The 19,779-nt window shown below is 39.9% G+C and overlaps 2 long non-coding RNA genes across 2 annotated transcripts; both read left to right on the top strand.

The window, feature by feature from the left end:
- Positions 1-625: 625 nt before the first annotated feature.
- LOC120757831 (uncharacterized) lies at positions 626-5,942 on the top strand. The gene is made up of 3 exons (XR_005702686.2): positions 626-893; positions 1,153-1,262; positions 4,335-5,942. It is a non-coding gene; the product is annotated as an uncharacterized LOC120757831 (long non-coding RNA).
- A 4,429-nt stretch (positions 5,943-10,371) lies between these two features.
- Positions 10,372-17,732, top strand: LOC120757994 (uncharacterized). Its single transcript, XR_005702729.2, has 5 exons — positions 10,372-10,480; positions 10,565-10,644; positions 15,916-15,985; positions 16,940-17,158; positions 17,635-17,732. It is a non-coding gene; the product is annotated as an uncharacterized LOC120757994 (long non-coding RNA).
- Positions 17,733-19,779: the final 2,047 nt, after the last annotated feature.

Raw genomic sequence — 19,779 nt, 5'->3', positions numbered from 1 at the left:
TCTCTGTGGAGGAGTGATGCTGTTACTGGACATCTCAGTCAGCCTTGAGCAGCTTCTTCATTTTTCCTGTTGATTTGTTGCCCATGTGTTGCATCAGCCCTCTTTTTAAGGGTAGAAATGAGCTGGGACACGGACTTCTTGTTAATCACAGCATGAAAAGGGTCCTGGTTTATTCCTCTTTCCAGCTCAGCCATCCTGACTTCAACCATTCACTGACTCTGGCTGCAGCAAGCTCCTGCTGTGGGTTTCCCTTGCAGCCTCTGACTGCTGGTTATTTCCTGCTGAATTCTGACTGCAGGGATTGGTGTGCAGACTGTGACTGCAGGCTTTTACCTGGCTAGACTGTGACTGCAGGGATTGGTGTGCAGACTGTGACTGCAGGTTCCAACAACAGGCTTTAACCACAGACTCAGACTGACCTCATGACAGAAATTCTCTCCTTTATGCTCCTCAAGGTTCCTCCTTTCACCAGCTATCCCCCTCTTTTATCTCACACATCCTTATTGGCTATAGCTGTGACTCATCAGTGGCATTGGTGATTAACACAGCTGTTAGTTATCAGGTGAGCTCAGTTGTATTCCCTTCTCCTACACCTGTGCAGAGCCTCACACCCCTTGTGCAACGCTTTGGTTTTCTGGGAGCTCTCTTGCAGAGCCAGTGGAACTGTTGTGACTTCGGAGCTCGGATCCTGCTAATGTCAATTATTATTCTTCCATTTTGAAAATAGGCCATGCAGATATGATTTAATGCTTGCATTTCTCTCAGGATGCATGTTCAAACTTAGGAGAATGAGTGAGCCAGGAAATAACTTGGGGTTTTAATTCTTAATTAAGGAAAACAGTTTGATTTAAGACAAACCGCCATGATCCCTCAAGGGAAGTCCACAGAAGAAGGTAAGGGGTCATTGTGCACTGATGAAATTAGGGCAGAACACATTCACATTTTTTCTATTTTCCACCTAGATTTGACTGTCATTAAATGATAATGGACAGATGGAAGAATCCCACACCTAGTAACTTATTAATTTTTTTTTTTTTTTTTTTTTTGGCCAGATTGACTGCAAATTCATCAAAATCTCTTGTTGTTAGAACTGCTAATGTGTTCCTAATTAGAAATTAGCCAGCCATATTAATAATATATAATGTTTCTTAGGTCTGTCAACCAAGAGGATTAAACTGTTAACAGCCTAACTACCAGGCTGATTTAAGAATATGATTTTACATACAATTTAGCCTTTTACCTCATGACCAAATAATTTTGAGGTGAGTTGTAGCAATTTTTTTCAATTAATTCTACACCAACCTGTTTTAATAGCTCAATTCGAATATTTAAGAACTTCACAGCATTGGTGGTGGTACAGTTTGTTGAATAGCAGTGTTTGTATATTATTTCAGTAAGAAGAGAAAGGTTGCTTATTTGGCATTTCTGACGTAGAGAAATAAGTTGCCTTCATCAGGAAATATGAAATTAGTAAACCTACTGGTTTAGGCTGGTTGATTTTATTTGGTCAATAGAAAATAATGTTTTGCTGGGAGAAGTCGAAATTAATTCAAAGGGATTATAATTAAATAAAGTATTACTAGGATTAAAAAAAGATATATTTCTTGCTTTAATTTGCTTCTTGGAGGCTCTGAAGATTAATTTTATTCTGTACTCCATTTGAGACAGCAGAAATGGGCACAGATGAAATTAAGAAATTAGTTGGAAAGTTATTTACTCTTGTCTACTTCATTGGAGCAGTGTATTTTTACATAAGTGAGATCACAGTTAGTGTTACTGTTGGGTTGTTAATATAAACCAAACAAAAGAAGGTGTTAGCAGGCAGACTGGAGTCAAGTTTGGAGGTAAGAGGGCAGGGAAATTTTGAAGCTTTGTCTGGTTCTGCAGAGGTTAAACAGCAAACATCTAAACCTGTCACACGGTTTTGGATTCATTATTTACGTCCCTGGTGACCTTGGGATCTATCTGTGTCCTGAAAGGCAGGAATCCGGAAAGTTCCATGACACGCACAGATCCAAAGCCCTGCTATTAAATACTCAGGTGTCCCAGGCAGCTCCAGCAGAGTCCCTTGGTTCAGTCCAGGCTGAAGGTCAGGGATGGCTACTTTGCAAAAGCTGCTGGAAATACTTCAAAAAAATTTTAGCCAGGAAATTTCAGAATAAACATTTAGAACCAAATTATGTGTTTGCTAATGAACAGCATGTATAAAGGTGTCAAATTTAGATATCATGCAGAATATTTCTGCAAATAATTGAGAAATGAAACAGCTTTTCACATAATTGGACCCTGATGGTTTTTTAAAAAAACTCTTTTTCAAAGCAGTGAGGTGTTAAAATTATGTGTGCTACATAGGACCTCACATGATGAGGATACTTTGGTATATTTTTCTGGTTTTTTTCCTCTTTAAAAAAGTGTTATGAATCAAGAAAATGGTAGAACTCGGTGATCTGAAAAATTCTTTCCAACCTAAATGTTTCTTGTGCTTCTAAGAAAGAGCAAAAGAGGGAAACACTTTTATTCAAGGGATTGATGCTCATCACTTCTTTGTACCATGATATTTTCAAAAAGCCACTTGCTTCAAAGTATCTGACAACTGAGGAATAGATTTAGATTTGTAGGTGAGTTCAGAAAAAAGAAATGTGTGTGTTGTGGTCAATATTTTAGCTTTAAGGGGAATTTGAGTATTCCAAAGTTCACTCAGACATTTAATGGGCATTTTAGACTTCACTAAGGCCCAAAATAATGTTCTCTAATTCTTGCAAATAAATATTTTAAAGTTTCTCTTTTCTAATGTGAGTGCTCAGATAATTGAGGCAAAGTGTTGGTGTTTAATAATTGTAATTAATTTTAATTGTAAATGTACATTTCCAGAGGAAAAATTACCCAGAGCACCTTTGCAGTTTTTCAGATGTGAGCAGTAAATCCTGAAAGTGCCTAAAGCATTAAAAGCAAACAACAAAGGTCCCATAATTGTTGATTTAGGGTACATTAAAATTGAATAAACTCCTAAATAAGTAAAAAAATAAGCTAAAGTGGGTACTCATTAATCTCATTTTAAGTAACCAGAAGCAAAGTAACTGCATGTTGAATTTTGGCAGAGGCGCTGGTGAGTTTTTTGTTGGCAGAGGAATGCACAAACTGTGGTGGAATATTGCCTGAAAACTGCAGGAGTTCCTCATGCAGTGGTGCTGATTCATACAGTGCAGTACCGTACAGACTGCTTATTAAGACTTATTAGGAGAGGTTGGAGTGTCCTAATTAGTGTTCTGTGCTTGTTCCTGTGATGGCACATGAATGTCCCCCCCAAAAAAAAAAAAAAAAAAAAAATCTCCCAAAAAAGGGAAAACAAATTAAATTAACTGAAAGATGCAGGGACATTTCTGCATATTCCTTTTCAGCAATTCAGATCCTTTTAAAGCGGTGATTGACTCTGGATTGGGACACAACGGTTTTGCCCTTTAAATATGGGTTTATGCAACTTGGCTATTTGGAAGTTGGCAAGATGCTGATATTTTCAGCTTTTTTTCTGTAATGCTCACTGAAAAGAAATGCTGCTTTTTGGGTTGCGGGGGTGTGAACCAAAGATCAGCAGCCTTGCTGGAAATAACAGGACTTTGTGTGAAGAGGCCAAGTTGCTGTGGCTTAGAGGTAACCTCAAATTAACATTAGGAGGTTGTGTTGGGGTAATAGGGAATGATATTTTTATATGAAACTACAGATCTCTGTCTGGGAGTGATTGTGCTAAAGTGTTTCTTGGCAAATTTGAAAAAGACCCCTCATCATTAATTTTGCTTTTGAGGATATTAATGACTTTATGCTAAAGCTTAATGAAAACCCCAATATTTAATAACTGCTCTCTTCCCTTTTATCTAGTATATATGCATTTATGATTAGAGTGGTCATTCATAAAAGTTCTAAGTGTGGGTTCTGTTGGGGAATGCTCAAATGTCTAACAGAAAATACCCCCTGAACTTGAAATGGCTTAGACTAAAATTCAGGGTGTTGCAGGATAAGCCTTATCCTGTTTGCTGAGGAAACCAGTAGAATTTGTGTCACATTTTTTCCGGCCTGCCTGCAGGCCGAGCTTTGGTCAGATCACTTCTGCTTGGTTTATGCCACAGTTAATTCGATGGAATCCCCAGAAACCTTTCCAATGGCCACTGTTTTAGCATCAGAAACAACACAGACATAAAAAATCCCGCCAAAACAAACAAGGAAAAATACCCCAACCAACCCAACGATACCTAGAGGAAAAAAATGTGAAAAAGAAGCTGGAATATACAAGGTGCCGTTATGTTCTGGAATTACCCAAGAAACTGTCGTTCTGTTTCCAGGATACAGCTCTCAGCATGTAAACATCAACTCTGCTGCATTGTTAGCCTAACCTTGCAGAAGCTGTCTGCAGCCAAAAGATGCTATCAGCGAAGGTGTGAATGTGGCACTTCAAATGAGAGGAGCTGGTACTTCTCATGATCTGTTTGTTTGCAAGATTTTGCAGTGCTAAAGCAAATCGTGCTAGTTCTTAGTTTACAAATTGAGGAGACCTTCATCTGCCTGGATCCATGGTGAAATTCTCATTTTAGCTCCTAAGTGGAGCCAAATCAGACAAGCACAGCTCAGTTAAATATGAATGCAACTAAACGCAGAAACTACTGTGAGATACTTCTTATTTTATGACTTATCCCTTTTAAATCTCTGTGTAATCTGAGAGAATTCTGAGAACTGCTAGAGGACCTGGGAGGAACAGATGAACACGTTTATGGATGGCATTTTCAACTGGAATTACTGAGTATGAATTAATTAATTCTAGCAAATAAATTTTAATTAAAAAAAAAATAAATCCAGAGACAAGTTTGATTGCTACCATTGACTTTGGAAAACTCTGACTGGGAATCTTTGCTGAAGTTCTTCATTGGCCTGACAATTAAAACAATTCACTGGCAGAAGATAGAGCCTTGCTGAGGCAGGAAATATCAGCTACAGGAAGAGTGTGATGCAAATTAAAGGGATGATCTATCATGACTTTGTTCTTACAAAACCTGAGGGTTTTTTCCTGAGAGTCACCAATATTTCTGTCTGCCCATACACACCTGAGCCAACCAACTCTTCAGACAGCACAAAGTCATTTTAAGTAGCCTGAGCTCCCTCTAGTCTTAGAATGTTCTGCCACTTGTTAAAAAACACAGCTGGTCACGGAACAGTGTTCAAGAAGTTGGTCTGGAGGAAATAATGCCATTTCTTTTAGGCAATTATAGTCTTTCAGAAGCTTTGAAGGTTGGAGCCCAAGCTTTGAATTGCAGTTACAGTAACAGCTCCTGCTGATCCTGTGCTGAACCACACTGTACAGAGAGATACGTGCTCTTCTTAGGGGGCAGAGCACCATAACACCGAATAAAAATGTGGCCACAGTCCCTGTCCAGACTTCTGTGGTTGTCAACTTTTCCAGGAAAGGGCAGCAGCCAAGATGAAAGGATGCTGAATGATCCAGCTCCTGGACCATAACATTTTAGATTAAGAATCATCCAATCTGTAGATTTCAATTTGGAATACAGTAAGAAGCTAAATTTTAGTTTGACTTCTGCAATTTTCTTCATTAGCAAAATTTTATATGCCCTGATCCATTCTTCAACTTCTCCAATGCTCCCAAAAACATCATCTCAATCTTCTGGTTTGTTCTTGCCCAGCAGCACTGTGGGTTTCTGAGATGTCCTTGCAGGATGGAATTTCTGTTTTTCTTTCTCCTGCAACAGAAATTCCCCCATCCCCCTCTTTTCATCCCCTTACTGTGGCATTTGTTGCTCCCTGGTGTACTGGAAGAAATGCCCTTAGGAACTTGCAAAGTATTTTTCTTTTTTCATGAGTCTTTCAGATCTTTCCTCTTTCTCTTGACCTAGTAGCTCCTCAGCTTCCCCTCACCTGCTTTCTCTTTTATAGAATCTTTGCCACCATTCATTTGGAAAGAATAAGCAAGTTCCTGGAGTTACAAACCTGTTTGAAGTGTAAGAAATCCGTCTGCACTTACACAAACCCATGTTAGCATATCAGCACAAGCACAGTCATCTTGGTCACTGACTAAATGCCTTCAAACAGGGGTGAAACTGGAGGCAATTAGGGAAAAGACCCAAACTTTTGCACAGACTAAATATTACAATAGAAGGGAGAATTTTGTGTGTTTGTCTATTATTCTATGTCAAATGGACCCCAGCAAATGGATCTCCCACAGTCAGGCTTAATATAAATGGACTCAAAAATGTGAGGGGATGTTTCACAAGCGTTTTTGAAACAGAGAGAGAGAGGGGGTCAGGAGTTAAAGGCTTTCAGGAATATATTACTTACCTCCTGCAGAACTCCTGAGATGCGTGTTATTCCCAGGAAATGTCCTGTCCCATCCCAGACTCAGTGTGCCAGCCCCAGCCCATCCTGAGCTGCTCTAGCACAGGCTCGGGGCTGGCTGCAGCACTGCTGTGCCCTCTCCAGCTCAGCTCTGCAGGGTGTGGGAAAGCTGAGGGGACCCTGTGAAACTCCCCAGAGCTGTGTGGGTGGGAAAGCTCAAAGAGCTGGAAACAGTGATGGGGGAAAGAATGTTTGTAATGCGTGGTCATGAGCAGGAGAGCTCGAAAAAGCATGTGCAACTGCACACAAAATGGGATTTCAGTGATGTGGGAATAGGTTTTGAAGCATGTGTTTAAACTAGGTAAGAGGAATATGAATCTGAGTTGCAGTAAAAGCCTAAAGTCACAGGGTTTAGGCTGGGTATCATGGAAAGGTTCTTCTTCCCCCAGAGGGTGCTGGCACTGCCCAGGCTCCCCAGGGAATGGGCACGGCCCCGAGGCTGCCAGAGCTCCAGGAGCCTTTGGACACCAGGGATGAACAGGGGAAATTGTTGGAGGGTCTGGGCAGGGACAGGGGCTGGATATCCCTTGTGGATCCCTTCCAGCTCAAGATATTCTGTGATTCTAAATATTGCAAATAAATATTTAATTTGCAGATCCTGAAAGCTTGTACCCTGTACTGTCCATTTTTTTTCTTCACTGGTCAGTATTTGTGTGGTGCAATCTGCTGCTCAGACACACAATAACCTGAAATGCACTCCAAAGAAATGGCCTTTCTTCTGAGTTAACTTTTTGAAAGAAGTAGTCACAGGAAGGAACACTATTTTCCCAGACTTTTATTTGAAAAGTTATAGGTGTGGAATAGTGGGGATAATTTTATCTGAAAGAAACATGTTGAATTTAGACTTGGACTCTTTACTATCATGGCTGTTTTTAACAATAATAATAATAGAAATAATAATAGAATTATTTTAGTGTGAGTAATCCTTGTTCTTATGATGAAGGTGTTGGACCAGGGTAGATGTAACTGGAAGGAAGTTAAACCCAAAAGGTGTTACCTGAAGTAGGGATGTGTGGAATCCTGTGCAGCTTGGTTATCACAATGTGTATTTGTGTGTTTAATCGATACCAGGAGGGTTGACTGTGCCAATGGGGTTTGTGTGATCAATGCACACGACTCAGACCATGTAGGAGCTCTAAGACACATTCTGTTGTCTGTCACACCACAGACACATCAGAGGAAAATGCACAAGAATTTCAACCAAATGAGAATCAGAGTATTTGCCTATACCCTCTGCTGCTGGATTTTTAGTGACAGAACTGTTTTGTTCTCCTGTGAGCTCCCAGGAACTCTGACAGTCTCTTTCTTTGGAGTCTGTGGGCAAAATGGAATCCTGTGTGTGAAGCTGTTGTGAGCTGTCCATCAGCATCCATTGCCTGGGCTATAATAATGCATTCACAACCACCAAGGGAAACACCACGTGCTGCTCACTCACCTTCAGCCAAAGCCACATTCCATGTGAAAGCATCCTAAGTGGGGAGCTGATCCATTCAAGTGGACTTTATGTTTTGGAAAGCCAGGATGTTGATGTATCCCACGTTCAGCATTATGACTTAATTGCAGAGTCAGGAAGGAAGAAAAAGGAGATGGAGAAGGCTGAGATGTGGAAAAGGATTGATTTAAAAGGCCTCCTGCATAAATTATTGGAAATGGATGCGAGCTCTCATTAGGATGCACTGTGAATAAGGAGTTTGCCTTGACTTCACTGGGACTCAAATCCTGGCTATTTAAGTATGAAGCACATGACTAAAGTAGAAAATATTCTCATTTTCTGTCTGTACTCCAACTGGAATGGGTGAACTGGGGCAGGAGCCTTTCCTTGGTTTCTGTTTGTGAGCAGCCTCTCTGATCTTCCATCACCCATTTCTTGGTCAGGACACCTGGGTCACCTGTCCTCCTCCCTCTGACTGGGGCCACTCAGATGACCACTGAAAGCTCCAAGAGGGTTCCCTGTCCTGTTATAATAATCCCTAGGCTGGTGGAAGAAAATACAGCAGAATTTTGTCTGCAGCAAACTGCCCTAGAAGAGTGCCTCCCCAAAAGTCTCTGGGAATCTCTACAGAAAGATGTGAACAAACTTTCATCCTTTTCACAGAAGCCCAGCTGTGCCCAGGTCAGCACGAAAACTCTTTTTGCTTTCTCGGTCCATGGAGCCCCTTGGGATGCTCCAAGCATGGTCTCAGTTCTTGCTGTTCTCTTCATCATTCTCTCATCATTATATGCCCTGTTAGATTGGTAAGAGTCAATTAGGAATGACAAACAGTGTAAATGCTGCCTCTTTCTGGCTTTACAAACTCTATATTGAAACACTCTGTCCTGTATTTTGATTTTTGATAGCTTTAAATAGAATGGGTCAATTGCCTAGGAGGAGCTAGAAATATATATATATATATTATTTTTTTTGGAGTCTGGTTAAAGTGAATTTTCTTGCTTAAAAACGTGGTAGGAGTGCAACCTAATACTTATTCAGCTTATTTCAAGAAAATGGGATGGGAAAAGTAAAGGTGAGAAGCAGAGAAGTGTTATTGCTAACAATGGATTGATTTTTGTATGTAGCATTATCTGTAGTCTTCTCTACTACGAAGAAAGAAAAAAAACATTAATTCTGGCCTTAGCTCTTGCTAGTTCCTTTTGTAGACATTAAACTTAATTTCACTGTGGTGTTTCCTCTTCCTGCCAGCACAGAAGCTCCTGTCTCATATTTCCAGTGCTCCTGTTCCACTCCTGTGCAGTCTGGGGATGGGCAACGCCTTCCACCCAAAGTTAATGAAACAGTGCTTCCTTTTTCCAATGGAATATGCATCAGGAGCTTTGTATCTTCAGCATTTCAGTCCCTCATTTTTACATTGTTTGTGACAAAAAAATATCACTTGTGGAAAATTCCCTAGTGCATTAGGAAAAAACAAAAACAAAAACCAACAACAAACAAAAAACCCCATAAAGTTTGTTTTGCAGAATGAAAGTATAATTTAAGATTTATAAAACATTAAATTCCACTGAATCCTCTATTGAAATGCTGTGAAATCAGTCATTGCAACTATTTGCAGAATTTGAGATAACAGAGTAGGCTGAAGTGATTAGGTTAGGGGTTAATCTGTGTTAAATATGCTATAGGATAAAGACAAATGTCAACACAAATTGCCAGAGCTTGTGGTGTCCCCCAGCAGTTATTCCTGCTCCTTGGTGCTCCTCAAGACAGATTCCAGATTTTAATGTGACTTAGAGGTGCCATGGGGAGATGACTTGGACAGTACAACCAGCCTTGCTGAGCCAAATACATTTTATTTTAACAGCTTCACCTCCAGAACACAAAATGTGTCACTGTAGCTGCAGTAAGAAAACCCAAAATCCAGTACCTACAATTCCATTGTATGCAAAACTCCTGCAGTATCTCTGTCATACTGGAGGCTGCAGACTTGCCCTAAGCGGCTGAAATTCTACAGGAATGCTCCAAGGCAAAACTTTGCACAAACCCCCTTAACTGTGATCCCATAATTTATGGTAATTTTTCTGTATACTGGTGAGTGTCTGCTCTCACTAAATGCCCTGGGTTTGTGCCAGGCTCTGAATGCAGATGTTGGGCACAACGAGCCGTGCAGAGCATGAGGGTTTTCCTGGGATTCCCTCTTTGTCCAGGGTGGGCTCTTGGGACAGCTCCGCTTTTGCTGGGCTGCGATAACAACCCGTGTGCTATTGCAGGGTTATCCCAGTGTTAGCTGCAGATCTGTCAGTAAAACTGCTTTTACTGCAGTCTCTTGGTCATCCAGAGCAGGGCTCTGCCTGGGACGTGCCTCAATTTCTCCCCCATCTGAATCCCTGATTTTCCTCTTCAGAGGTGGGGAGGAGAAGGAGCCTCTGGTCCTGACAAGAGATGCCATCCTTTTCCTACAACCTACAAAGGAAACCCAAACCTGCCCTTGCCAGCCTTCCTGAAGGGGTTACTGCAGAGAAGTTGCTCCAGGAAGAAATTGAGACCCTGCTTATTTCCTGGTCTTGTTGCCCTCCACTGGTTTGGTTGCAGATGAAAATGTAACGTGAATACATCCAGTGCTGTGCTCCGTGGGGATGTCACTGAAAATACAGCAGGGTGGGTCACCAGCTGTTCAAGTTCTTGGTCTGATGTTTTCAAATGTTTTACAGCATTTCTGTAAATAGCTGCATCTAATTTCAGCAGGATAAGCTCCATTTCTACAAGATAAAGCCTATCCCTCAGCTTGGTTTGAAGTGCTAATAAAAACACCTGTACACATGGTGAGTAGTCAAAAAGTAAATATTTCTTTAAGTGACCTAGTAATTATCTACAAAACAGCTGCTAAATTTCATGTGATTTGAAACATTTCATGAAACTTCATGACCTACTAATTAACTACAAACATCTGCTAAATTTAATCTCATTTAAAGTCTCTCCTGAAAAAATATTTTAATAAAAACTTTGTCTTTTTGTGCTGTTTTTATCATCTTCCTATACGTTGTCTTGAAATTCAGTCCAGCTATTGGCAAGGAAAAGTGTTTGGAAGGAAGTGGGTTATAAAACTGTTTTAAAATTATTTCATTTGCAACTGTTACAAAGACTTATCTGAAATGTTTCATGCTGTGATAGATCCTTTAAATATTGTGATATCAGAGACAGCTGAGTGATGTACTGAGAGCACAAATTTATTAGCTCTTGCCTATTATTATGTTATAATCTTGTCTGAGTGAGGGTGAACCTGAATGCTGAATGAAAGCAAAGGGAAGACTAAACAAAGTCTGAAGACTCAGTTTTCTGCGGGGCTATCCTCTAACAGCACATCCATACTGCCAGACAGTTCCTTAATCTTCTATTATTTTTTAAAAATGTAACTTCACTCAGACAAAAATCACAATGTTTAAGACTACACTTCACTTACTTTTTACATGGAGCATGATCTTCAGAAACAGTGAATTTTATTCTCGGACCTGGTGACTACTGAAGGTCGGAAATCTTCCCTTCTGGTGTGTTTTCTGGAATATTTTGATTGTCCCTAATAAGCTTCAGTCAAGCACTGAAGGAAGTGAAGTGTACACTTAGATCACTTTAGAGTAGAATAATCCTTTTTATGACAATGGAGAAATTGAGGATTTAGGTTTGTTTGTTTGTTTGTTTGTTTGTTGGGGTTTTTTTAAGAAAAAAGGATTTATATCTGAAGTTAGATGAATATTTTTTTTTCTACAAAGATGTGTCATCAGCATCTCCCAGTTAATTGTAGATGTTTTTTCCTTTCTGGCTGATCCAGTTGTGCTGAGTGTTTGTGAGTTCAGGGGCTCTCTCCCCACCCAACCAGTAATAACCTCATGACTTCAGTGATGCAGAACCCAAATTACCTGCCTAAATATCAGCACAAATAATCACTGAGACTCCTAAATAGACTGTCAGGGCTGTCTTATTGAAGTATCTTCCAGTTGTTTGGTCTGTGGTTGGTAGCTGGGTAAGGTTTTTTGCTTGGTTTTCATTTAATTTTCATTTTTTTTCTAATCTTGGTTCAGCAAATTAATAAAAATGCAGCCTATGAAGATGAACAAAAGAAATGTGACCGTTCCAACCCCTAAACTGACACTGCTTCTAGGTGTTGGTGGTGACTTCTAGCTCAAATGAGCTTTGGATTTGTGGTCCACAGGGGTTTTTTTGTGTTCTGAGCAATCCTGCCATGGTTTTCTGGTGGTTCTGACCACCGTGTACCATCCGTGCCCATACTGGTGTTCAACCCCAGAGACTCTTACCAAGTCAGCCATTATCTGATTTCTCCCCATTCAGCCACATCCACAGTGAATGAGAGGATGGAGTCACAAGGATGTTAACCGTGCTGGAGTCTAATCAGCAGGTTCTGAAGGTCGAGGAATGAAAGTGGGGAAGTGGGAAGGCTCAGGGGGTGTTCCTGAGCTGGCCTTCCCATGACACAAATCATACACGGTGCACAGGCTGTGGGTTCACCGAGCACCGGGGCTGACAAACACATGAAGAACAGCGATTAGCATTAATAATTAAGGGGGAAAGCTATTTGACAAGATTACCTTTGGTTTAAAGGGTCTGTTTTGTAAGAATTAAAATACTGATGCAAATTGAGTTTTCTTAACACTTTAATAATTTTGTTAATTCCCTTTCATTAGGAAGTTCCTAGCCAGAAGTTTCTCTCAGAGCCCAGCTAGAGAAATCTTTAAAATTTTCATTTATTGCATGTTCATTTGTCTCCTGTGTGGATTTCCCAGTGATCAAACACAGAGAATGGTCAAATGAAGGGAAAGGATTGGAAGAATTCCTGTTAGCGCTGTGTGGTTTTAGATCAGGGTCAAAATTCCCAAACTACTCATGGCAGGATCCCACCAGCCTCCAAATGAGTGGAACATCTGCTGGGGAGAGAAAGGTGGGAGCAGGAAGGAAAAGCACTGCTGGGTTAAAACAGAGCTTGACATTTTTATTTTGCTTTTTTCCTGGAAAAAAAAATTCACCCAGAAAGGCCTGCACCTTTTTCGTTTTTTAAGGGAATAGTTTCTTTGACCCACAGGTTATAACTGCTATTCAGATGAACAGCAAAGGCTGAAGGAAAATATTACAGTGCAATTTGTTGGGAACATCCTGTGTATATTGTAATAGCATAAAGAAAAGCAATTTAATATCTTTCACGCTGAATTAGTAACGTAAAAAAAAATTATAAATTGGGATAGAATGTTACAAGAATTATAACGGATGAGAATGCGCCAGAGGAAAAATTGTTTCTTCCTAAAAGCCGAAATAGAATTTAAATTCCTTAAATTTTACATAAAGTGACAATTATAATATTTGCAATAAAAAACCCCAACCCTATAAGCAGTAAGTTGGTAATTTGCACTTGCTGAAAACATGCACTCTGCATTTTTAAAATTCCCTAATTAAATCCTAATTAGCATGTGCACTGGAGTGTTAATTCTTGCTGTTATTCCTTCAGGGTATCCCTACACCTTCAGGAACATAAGCTTACTCAGATATGTAAAAGATAATTATCAATAAGTAGGACTACGACATCGTATGTTCATTATGTTACATATTTGTTATGTGCCTGCTGGTCCGTGAGCCAGAAAAGAAAGAGAATTTGATTTGTTTCTGGTTTTGTATGAAAGCATGCAGCTTTGTCAATGGGATACCACAGCAGCCCAAAAATTGGTCAGCATTTTATCAGGTAATAACAGCACAGGCACAATTTTTGCCTGAAAAAAATTCAAGTTTCATTGCTTGTGTGTTCCTAAAACCTAGAAATTCCTGTTGATAGGCTGCAAAATAGAGAGGGGAAAAGGGCCAGTTTAAACTAAGCAGTCAATTCTCTTTTATACAGAACTTGAGGTTATTTCTATCCTCATGCTAATATTCCACCTTTCATACTCCTTGAAGTTCATATCAAGTAGTTGGTGGCTTATTTATATTTCCAAGAAGCCCTAATTATGTTACTAAACAAAAGGTATGAATTAAACACCTATATTAAACCCCAAGAGATAAAAACCCAGACACTGTAAATAGGGGAGCAATGTGATCTCTTGGCAACCAGGAACAAATCAGCCAGTGGGGCTGTGGGAGGCACAGGGACAGGTTCAGTGTGAGAGATGTTCTGAGCGTCCTCCCCACAGGGCTGAAAATCCTCCTGACACTGGGCCTATCGTTGGTGTTTAGGAAAGGACAGGATTTGGATTGGGTAGTAAATGATTTATTTGTGCAAAACAATCACTGGATATTTTTCTCTGCTGATCAAATCAGTTATAAATGGTCAATTGTACTCATAAGGGTAAAATTTCTGCTCCTGAAGCTGGCACTCAGATTGGATTCAGTGGCTGGATTACAGCCATTGCTGAAGTGACTAGAAAGAAATGGTTTCCTCCCATTTGGTTTTTCTGTCCCTCTGCTCCCTCCCACAGCAGGGATGCTGTCACCATATGTGATGATTTACAGTTCATTAAGTTCTTGTCCTGGATGTCAAAGGGGCTCATTTTTCCATCTGATGGAGGTTTTAGAAGTACTTTGTCAGAAGTACTAAGTTCTCCCATTTTTCTTCATTACAGTTACATTCAGACTTCGAATATGAGGGGTGAACCCCAGATAACAACATAAGCTCAGCTGTCCATGCCATTACATAACCAAATCTGTAGTAGCAAATTATTATTGGGAAAAAAAGTTTTCTCTAAGTAAAGCAAAATCAATAAAAATATGCAGTGTATTAGTGTTTGCCACCTCTAATGAGTTTCAATCACATTTAGAATTGAATATCTATTTTACTGTATGTCTTTTAGTGACTTTCACTAAAATTGTGAAGATTAATTTTTCCTTAAGTATTTAGAAAAAAATCCTTCATTTTGCTTTTGTTGGTCTATAGTTGCCTTGGCTGTATCAAAATAATCCATTAACTATAGAAAATTAAGGCTAGGGAGTCTTTAAGACATTTTATGCACTAAAATAGCTGTTAGTCTAATGTGTTTATAGCAACAACAAATCAGAAGAGTTTCTGCAGCCTTTCCAGAAATCTCTGATGACTTAGTACCTCTTTTAGTCAGAAAACTTTTCCTAATATCTAAAGTAAATCTTTGAACCAAATTACAATGCCTGTCATTTGTTTTTTTCCTGCCTTGCTTAGGATGACTGTCATTTTGCAGATTTTTGCATTGTAAGGCTCTCATGAATCTCACTTTAATGTTTTCTTTTGTAAATCAAATACATCAAGTTCCTTCAGCTCCTCTTTATCTGTCATGTTCTAAAATCTATTGTCTTTATTGTTTCCCTCTTGCAGAGCCTGAAATTTGACATCATCTATTTTGGGATCTCAGAACCTGGCTCATACTCTCAGGAGTACTTGTCCATGTTTTGCAGTCCTGCTTGTGCCTCAAGAATGAGCTTGGGGCGTTTTGCAGCTGTTTAAGTTCTACGTTCTCTATTCTTTTCTTCAATTCTGCCATCTGACCCTTTTCTTGTTAGCTGTTCGTGGTGCATTTCGTGACTTACTCCCACACACAATGACTTGAATCTGCCTTTACCAAATTTCATCATAGAGGTCTTCACTGACTTTGTTTCCAGCTTATAGAGATTGTTTAGGATCACAAAGATCCATGCTTAAATGTCCTCCTGCCTTCTTTCCCCTGCACTATTTTCCTGGCCCTCTTCACTGGAGGATAATTTAGTTATTGCTTGACTGGACTCCTGTGAATTTCTGCCTTAATGCCTCTTTCAGTTCAAAATAAGAATATTGGTAATTTCTCCTTGAACATATCTTTTAAATTAATTAAGGATTTAGCTCAAGGGTTTTTTTCATCCAGGTAATATTTCCCTAGCTTGCCAATGGAAGTTCCATGCCTAGCAGTATTTAAAATTTTATAGAAGTGGGGCTGTATTACATCTACTGCTTCTGCCTTATCAGTTACACCAGTTACCTGTAAAGGAAGGAAATTTAATTGGTTGCTCCCGACGAATCTGTGTTGCCTATTTCCATCATTTTATTTTCCTGTAGGTGATTATTAATTGATTATTTAATTATTTTTTTTTTTTTTCAGAATCTGTCAAGCAATTGAATTTGGGTCAGCTGCTAATTATAACTCCCTCTTTTTACTTCTTGGATGGAAGGTGAATCTGTGCAATATTTGTATTACTTTTTGACTTCCATATTCTTTGCTTGTTGTAGGTAACATTGCACTGAAATTTGCTTGTATTTTGTATTTTTCCTTTATATACATCCTCACTTGTATGCCTTTTTATTGCCTTTGCAAATTTCCATTTGGATTTTCATTCTCTAAAGAACAACTTCAGCAATCCTGCTTTGGATAGCTTTATCTTTTCTTTTTCATCAGTGTTGCTCCAGCTCTCCATTCTCCTGTCCTTTCCTCCCCTGCCTGCACTCAGGAGATGCAGTTTATCCTGATAAGGACCTGGTCTGCTCTCACAGAACTGTTTGGGTTTTGAGCCAAAGTGATGCCTCATCTTCCCAATCTTTCTAACCTGTGCTTTGTCTGGGTGTTTCCTCCTGGCTTGGACACACATACAGTCAGCTCTCTCTGCCAAGCACCTTCCTCTGGACCCTGCATTCCCTGCCTGGCTTTCTGCCCCAGTGTTTGGGAAGGCTGAGACTGGAGGGCTCCTGCCTGGGCAGACACATCACAAGCACAGCCCTCTGTGAGTGACAGCAGGTCTGGCATTTTCTGTGCTTAACAGCTCAAAAATCTCTGCTTCCTCCTGTCCCTGGCTGAGCTGGCTCCTGTGCTGCTCTCAGTTAGACAGTGGTTTCTTCAGGGTTTGTTTTTTGGCAGTTCTGAATTCTTCAGTGTAAAGATTAGTGAATGGAACTAGATGATCAGATGACTAGATGATCTTCACTCTCCCCTTCCCAAACAATTCTATGATTCTATGTTTAGAAACTCTACATAAATTATTTTTGCCCCAAAGGTTAAAAAATGGGTGTTAAAATTGTTTCTGCAAAGGACAATGATTTGGTCAGGTTGGATTAGACATAGAAGCAGGATCCTGAAATGGTGTTTCCTCTATTTCCCTGGAATACCTTCTGTAACCACTCTGCATCAACAGATGATCAACTCTGCTGAAGTCTGTGGTGAGGTCCCTGCTACAGAAATCACTTGTAGCAAGGCTGAGGCTGATTCCATCATTCCAGAGCACACACCTGGCAATTTGTGAAAATTCCATGATTTCTTATCCTTATGAGGTATCCTGGCTGAGGGCAGGGCACACTTGTGAAATGGTTTGGAGAGATTCCCTCTCTGTCTCCATGAAGAATAAGCATTTTTGGTAAGTGCTTCTGGGGGTTGAGCTGGAGCTGTCTGGAATTAAATCACACAGCGCTGTATCATTGCTTTGTTTCATTTCATGCTCTTTCTTGTCAGCTAATGTTTCACTTTTTGTAGTAGAGGGAAAGCAAAAATAAGTTTTCCCACAAACTCTGGACTAACTAGACTTGACATTCCTATTTAGACAATTGCATTCATAGTTGCCTTCTGGGTTTAACATTTCTTTCTTAATATATGGTCATTATTCAGACAAACTTTGTGATTCATCTTGAGAAAAGGACTGAGATGTTTGTCCTTATTCAGACAAACTTTTTGATTTAACTTGAGAAAAGAACTGAAATGTTTACTTGCACAGAGAACTTTCCAAAGAGATTTCTGTCTCGCACTTTCTGTATTGTCAGCTTAGCATGCTCTGGGTGTTTTATTCTCAAGCCTTATTGATAATTTCTGAGTGTTAATCAGATGGTCTCTTACCAGGTAATTTCCACAGAACTACTGAAAACTTAAGGGAAAACCACTGCAAAGTGAAGGGTGATTTCCACATGGATCCCATTCCCAGCTGTGGAAGAGACACAGGTAATGATCATCTCCCTGGATAGTCTGTGAAAAGCATTTTACAAACGTCTCTTGGTCAATTCAGGGCTATTTCACCTCTTTCATGATAACGTGACTGATCCTCAAAACCAAATTTTAATAGAGCAACTGCTGCATTTTAACTGCTGAAACATCTGAAAGGTTTTCAGTCTTTCTAAGAAATAAACACCGACCTAGAATTTCTTTTTTTTTTATGAATGTTTCTTACTACTGCTCAAAAATGCAACAACACAGAAATTGTTGAATGTTTTAAGCACTACAACTTGAAGGCTATTATGTCATTGTGGTCCTTTCACCTTGGAATCCTTCAGGAAACAATTGGTCTAGAACAGCATGGAATAATGGATATTTTACATCTGAGTGCTGCATCTCAATTACCTTAGAGATACAATTTTAGAGCTTAGTTTGTGCCCAATGGGCAGCAGGGGCTTTGAGGGAATACATGGCTCACCTGCCAATTGGGAAAACACTAGTATAGAAAAAATAATGATGTGATCATTCCCCAAAATATCCCCATCAGGAGAAATTTCCTATATTTAACACACTGAGATATAAGCATTGGCATGGCCTTATCAGAGATACTGTCCTAGCAGTTAAATTGCAGAATGGAAAGTTAACAAATGTTAAATCATGTAAACATACTTTGAGCTGCATAAAATGCTGCCTTTCATGACAAACATGCAGTTTAGATACATTTAATATGTGTGCCAGATCAAAGGAATTGCCTAATAGTACTACTCTCCTTTCCAGATGTTCACATCTAAATATGTCTGAGCCTAAATTAGGAGTTATGTGCACATGGTGATAACACCCTGCATGCAAAGAGAGATGTACAGGCCTGGCCTAAAACTGGGCATGGAATATTCCAAGAGAAATGGACTAGGGAGATACTATTTTTAAACAAACAGTGAGCATCATTCTCTGCAGCTTGATATTCTCTAATTCTGAACAGTTTTAGTTATTGTTAACTGATGGTATGGAGGCTGGTTTCCATCAGTAGGTTCTGTAGGAGATTGCATTCATCAAGTGCATCTCCTCACTTCCAGGAATGTTTGCATATCACAGAACACTTGGACATAAACTGAAAAAAATCCACTGTAGTTAGGCATTGAACTTTGAAAAGGTTGCACAGCAGGGAATCATGCAATCCTTGGGCATTTCGTGACTAGGACTGACACATCAGTGCAGGCAGAATGCAGCAAGAGGAGGGGCACCTCTGTGAATGTGCACGGACTGTGCTGAGAGCAGGTGGCTCAGTTCAGGGGCCTCTCACAGAATTCCATTTGGAGCAAAACTTTGGCTTTTGGAAACAGCTATGAAAACATTGCAGTGGGTGCTGATCAAGAATTTTTGGAAGAATGGCTTCCAGAAGAAGATTATTCCAGTATTTTATAACACTCCATTTCTAAAAGAATTTATTTGAAGCACTGGATTCCTTCCTGGCAGGGTGTTGAGGCCCTGGCACAGGGTGCCCAGGGAAGCTGTGGCTGCCCCTAGATCCTGGCAGTGTCCAAGGCCAGGTTGGACTTTGGGGCTTGGAGCAGCCTGGGACAGTGGAAGGTGTCCATGCATATGGCTGGGGTGGCACAGGATGGGCTTTAATGTCCCTTTCATGCCAAACCTTTCTATTATTCTGTGATTCTATGATTTTTCATTCAACATCACTTTTTGAATTGAATGCACGGTATTACATGTTAAGTTTAAATTTAGAATGTAAATCACAGAATCACAGAATATCCTGAGTTGGAAGGGACCCACAAGGACCATCAAATTCCAACTCCTGACCTTGGCTTAGAATATTAAAAAAGTATAAAAACTACAACATCAGAACCACAAAAGCAGTTAATTGGTGTCTCCAAGCCTTTTTGAGCAGACTGTATACAAAGATGGAGAAACAGAAGTGTTTAAACTGCAGTTGCCACCTGTGTTTGTCCTAACTGATCTCTACTCTGCAGCCTTTTCCTGTGTCTACCCCCTAAGCATGTGAGTGTTCTTAGTCAAAAAAACCCCCCAAACCTGCACATTTCA

This window comes from Hirundo rustica, chromosome 11, assembly GCF_015227805.2.
Source record: "Hirundo rustica isolate bHirRus1 chromosome 11, bHirRus1.pri.v3, whole genome shotgun sequence".
NCBI classification, from domain to species: Eukaryota; Metazoa; Chordata; class Aves; order Passeriformes; family Hirundinidae; genus Hirundo; species Hirundo rustica.
This window is presented reverse-complemented; position numbering and strand designations above follow the sequence as displayed.